The following is a 6000-nucleotide window of genomic DNA, read 5'->3' on the forward strand; positions in this document are numbered from 1 at the left end:
CGGAATGCTTTTGAAGACATAGCTGTAAAGGAACTGCATTGACAGTCTTTGATAGGTATCCAATTGGTAATAGAAGTTGTTGTAAAAGTTGAAGAAGCTTGTAAAACAAGAAGCTTCTGATAAACACTTCTTTATGGAGGAATGAATTAGTTCACAGGTTTAAGAGGGGGACAATTTTCTTTCAGTTGTGTCCCAACTTAAAACATTTCGAACTTAGAATGGAGATAAAGTTATTTGTAAATACAAACCCAATTCCAAAAAAGTTGGGACACTGTACAAATTGTGAGTAAAAAAGGAATGGACTAATTTACAAATCTCATAAACTTATATTTTATTCACAATATAATATAGATAACATATCAAATGTTGAAAGTGAGGCATTTTGAAATGTTATGCCAAATATTGGCACATTTTGGATTTCATGAGAGCTACACATTCCAAAAAAGTTGGGACAGGTAGCAATAAGAGGCCGGAAAAGTTAAATGTACATATATGGAAGAGCTCGGGGACCAATTTGCAACTCATTAGGTCAATTGGCAACATGATTGGGTATAAAAAGAGCCTCTCAGAGTGGCAGTGTCTCTCAGACGTCAAGATGGGCAGAGGATCACCAATTCCCCCAATGCTAAGGCGAAAATATCAGAAACGAGTTTCTCAGAGAAAAATTGCAAAGAGTTTGAAGTTATCATCATCTACAGTGCATAATATTATCCAAAGATTCAGAGAATCTGGAACAATCTCTGTGTGTAAGGGTCAAGGCCGGAAAAACCATACTGGAGGCTCGTGATCTTCAGGCCCTTAGACGGCACTGCATCACATACAGGAATGCTACTGTAATGGAAATCACAACATGGGCTCAGGAATATAGAATGGGATTGGTGCAGCGCTAACACAATTGAATCCACAGTCCATACAAATGTTCAAATGGATCAAATACAAAAGTGCAGTAAACAAAAGTTCATCAGAGAGTGCTCCAATAAAGAAGGGAAACTGTCCACCACTTCAAACTTGGAAAAAGCCCCGAGTGCAGGAACCGCCACCAAGATAATAAATGGCCTCTTACCAAATTGCAATGACCCCCATTACAAGGATCAAAGACAGCCTGTGTGATCAAATCAGTGCCCAGATCGACATGTATCGATTCCCAGTATTCCCTCAGCAGCTCCGACCGGAACAAGTGAACATAAGGAAAAGAGGGACAACTCCAATAGTGAAGTACGTTCACAGGTTTATTCAGTAAAAGCAGAGTGGCAACTCACGTTTGCATGAAGAAATCACAGCATGTCTCGGAGCTATACTCTCAGAACCTTTGTTTCCAACCAATAAAATGGCCGCCGTGTCTCCTTGCTGGCCTCAGCACGACGAACCGCAGGCTCCTCCTCCGACCGGTTTCATCAACACGTGACTTCGTCAGGTGCTGACCGGTCGGAGGAGGAGCCTGCGGTTCGTCGTGCTGAGGCCAGCAAGGAGACACGGCGGCCATTTTATTGGTTGGAAACAAAGGTTCTGAGAGTATAGCTCCGAGACATGCTGTGATTTCTTCATGCAAACGTGAGTTGCCACTCTGCTTTTACTGAATAAACCTGTGAACGTACTTCACTATTGGAGTTGTCCCTCTTTTCCTTATGTTCACTTGTTCCGGTCGGAGCTGCTGAGGGAATACTGGGAATCGATACATGTCGATCTGGGCACTGATTTGATCACACAGGCTGTCTTTGATCCTTGTAATGGGGGTCATTGCAATTTGGTAAGAGGCCATTTATTATCTTGGTGGCGGTTCCTGCACTCGGGGCTTTTTCCAAGTTTGAAGTGGTGGGCAGTTTCCCTTCTTTATTGGAGCACTCTCTGATGAACTTTTGTTTACTGCACTTTTGTATTTGATCCATTTGAACATTTGTATGGACTGTGGATTCAATTGTGTTAGCGCTGCACCAATCCCATTCTATATTGCTATTTCGATCTGGTATTTCTGATTCTAGATCAGGTGCTGGCTGCTTTCATTTGGTCTGTTGACTTTTTATTCATGTATGTTTTTATCTTTACATTTTAGTGCAGCAATATCCCCATTTTTATGGGCTCAGGAATACTTCCAGAAAACATTTTCGGGGAACACAGTCCATCGTGCCATTTGTCGTTGCCGGCTAAAATGCTATAGGCCAAAAAAGAAGCCATATCTAAACATGATCCAGAAGTGCAGGCGTTTTTTCTGGGCCAAGGCTCATTTAAAATGGACTGTGGCAAAGTGGAAAACTGTTCTGTGGTCAGACGAATCAAAATTTGAAGTTATTTTTGGAAAACTGGGATGCCATGTCATCTGGATTAAAGAGGACAAGGACAACCCAAGTTGTTATCAGCACTCAGTTCAGAAGCCAGCATCTCTGATGGTATGGGGTGGCATGAGTGCATGTGGCATGGGCAGCTTACACATCTGGAAAAGCACCATCAATGCTGAAAGGTATATCCAAGTTCTAGAACAACATGTGCTCCCATCCAGACGTCGTCTCTTTCAGGGAAGACCTTGCATTTTCCAACATGACAATGCCAGACCAAATACTGCATCAATTACAACATCATGGCTGCGTAGAAGAAGGATCCAGGTACTGAAATGGCCAGCCTGCAGTCCAGATCTTTCACCCATAGAAAACATTTGGCGCATCATAAAGAGGAAGATGCGACAAAGAAGACCTAAGACAGTTGAGCAACTAGAAGCCTGTATTAGACAAGAATGGGACAACATTCCTATTCCTAAACTTGAGCAACTTGTCTCCTCAGTCCCCAGACATTTGCAGACTGTTATAAAAAGAAGAGGGGATGCCACTCAGTGGTAAACATGGCCTTGTCCCAACTTTTTTGAGATGTGTTGATGCCATGAAATTTAAAATCAACTTATTTTTCCCTTAAAATTATACATTTTCTCATTTCAAACATTTGATATGTCATCTATGTTGTATTCTGAATAAAAAATTGAAATTTGAAACTTCCACTTTATTACATTCTGTTTTTATTCAGAATTAGTACAGTGTCCCAACTTTTTTGGAATCGGGCTTGTATATTGGGAGACAATTGCGTTGTAGTTTCTTATATCCCCTCAGAAATACCATACTTTTTTCTTGAAATTCACTCATTCCCTTTTGGCACATCCATCTCTGTCTGAGCATGTTACATTTTTTTTTTACGTCTTCATCTCTGAGCTCTTTGTCATGAGGTTCCACAGTCGGGTCCTCTATGTTTATATAGTAATCCCAAAGGTAAGGGAAAACCTAAACTACAAAGAACACCTATTGTAGATGCTTCCAGTTTATTTAGATTGCTTATTTGGTCATTTTCCAGCTGCCAAATGAAAATATACATATGATCTGCTAATAAAATATTTTATTTTTTTCACATGAGTTGAGGTACTGTCAGCCAATAACAATACTGCTAAATTACCAGGAACCCATGTTCCATTTCTTTGGGGTTAGCCTAGAGTTTTCAAGTCAATGTCCCCAATTTTGTGGAGCAGGTAATAAAAGATATGTGTAACATTTTAGGAATTCAGCCACCTTTTCACTTTCCTTATCACTCTCAAACAGGTACAGTGGAATGAATAAATCATACTATAAGGTCGAAGACGAAAAAAATTATTGGCGAAAAGGTAAAGATTTGGGTGATTCATTTACCTGCTATTATTTTGGCCTCAAGAGCTTTGGCCTCTTGAAGCACGGATATGCCACCATTTGAATTGATGACAGGTAGAAGAATGCCTATTCTTCTCTCTTCTGAAATTACTATACCTAGTCATTTTTAACCTATTATTCAGAAGAAGAAGCACAAGCTTTTCAGAAATTTTCTAGAAAATAGGATAGACCCTTGTCAAATTTAAATCGGGATGATGTCTTGGACAAGACTGACACTCATGATGTTAAGAAATTTGTTCCAGGAACTCAGGTCATGATTAATAACTACAGGTTTGCAGGTACATAGGATGAGGGACTGTGATATTCCTTATTCACTGGCTTGAAAAAAAATGTAAAAAGAACTCTGAGCTTAGATTGGTTAATATTGATCAGTGTAAATTACTTAAATGAAATGTCTAATCAAGAATTTTATGCCTGTTCTTTTCTCTTTTCCCAGACAAGTCCCTTGATGATAGTTTCAAAAATAGTGCTTTTGCTTTTCTTGGGTACTTGACTTCTGCTATGACCAGGGGGTGATTAGAATTGAACATCCCAAAGTCTCTACCTACTGTGCATATGCTCCTGTTGCCAGTCCTCCACTTTTGCAATGTGAGGATTCTCTACTCTTCATGAAGTTTTCATACCTTGCTTCTGTTTAATTGCATCATTAAGGACACTCTGATCGTTTAAAGAATGACTGGGGAGTTGGGATGTATTTGAACGTATTGAATTTTGCTATTTTTTTTGTTTTTATTTTATGATTACTTTCTACAGGTATGTATCATCTGTATATGCGGTTACATTTTGTGCACACATTTTACTTGATGTAGGAGAATCTAATGTTTTGAGCATATGAATTATTTCCTTTTTTATATTTGAAAGGGTAACTCCACTTTCATGGGAAAAAAATAGAAAATAAAAAATTATCTTTCCTTTTCAATCTAAAACTCAGTTTTTTCAGTTAAAGTCGATGCAATGTGGCAACCTTGAAGTGTTCTCTACACATATGAGGTACAGAACACCCCCCAAAAAATATAATTTCCTGATTGTATAATTGGCTCACTGATTTTCCCAGAAGTATGCTCTAAGATACAGTTTAGATTTTGGGCATCCCTTGCAACAGAACTTTCATTTTTGGTGAGATACTCTCAAAGAGAAATCACATCTAAAGGAATGCAGACCCTGTCACTTTCCTCATTAGAACCCTGCAAGTGCAGCAGCTGATTGATAATTATAAAATCACTCCCATTTACAATCATATTACACATGACAGACAAACAGCTATTTCTTCAGAATAACAAAAGGTAGGAATCTGCAACAAAGTTTGCTAAAATCTCTGCAATGTACATAGATCACCCAGAGGGGAATACCTTTTTCTCAACAAAAGTGGAATTACTCCTTAATGGTTAAGAGGTAAAAGGTGAGGGGGATTTACTAAAACTGAAGTAGACAGAATCTGGAGCATGGCAACCAATGAGCTTCTATTTTTAGCTTGTTCAGTTAAGCTTTTAACCACTTGCCGACTGCCTAACGACGATTTACGTCGGCAGTCAGCCCCTCACAGGCAAAGCGGCGTAGGTCTACGTCACTAGCCTGTGAGGCTCTGGGGAGCGAGCGCGCACCGCTGGAGGCATGCTCCCGCTCCCGCACGGACCCCCCCGCGCGTGTGCCTGGCGGACCCGATGTCCGCCGGGCACTCATGATCGTCCGTTAAGAGTGGGAGAAAGGCAGGCGGCTAATGTAAACACAGCCGCCTGTCATTCTCCCCTGTGTAAGAATGGAGATCACACGGTTCTACTATGTAGGACCGTTGATCTCTGTTCTTACACCAGTGGCCACATCCAATCACAGTAAGAATCAGGCCCCTAGGGACACACTTAACCCCTCCCTCTCAAATAAAGTTAACTCCTTCCCTGCCAGTGTCATTTTTACAGTAACAGTGAATATGTATAGCACTGATTACTGTAGTAATGTCACTGGTACCCCCAAAAGTGTCAAAAATGTCAGTCAAGGGTCCGATCTGTCCGCCGCAATGTCGCAGTCCCACAAAAAAAATCGCAGATCGCCGCCATTACTCGTTAAAAAAAAAAAAACAACAAAAATTACAATAATCTTTCCCTTAGTTAGTAAACGCAATAACTTTTGCGCAAACCAATCAAAATACGCTTTTTGCGATTTTTTTTACCAAACATAGGTAGCATAAAACAAATTGGCCTAAAATGTTATAAAATTTTGATTTTTAAATTTTTTTGGGGGGAATTTCATATAAAAAAATTTGAAAAATATTGTTATTTTTGCAAAATTTACGCTCTTTTTTGTTTATAGCGCATGATCAAAAAATTGC

The sequence above is a fragment of the Pelophylax lessonae genome (genome assembly GCF_965119305.1).
Source record: "Pelophylax lessonae genome assembly, chromosome: 1".
In the NCBI taxonomy this organism is placed as follows: Eukaryota; Metazoa; Chordata; class Amphibia; order Anura; family Ranidae; genus Pelophylax; species Pelophylax lessonae.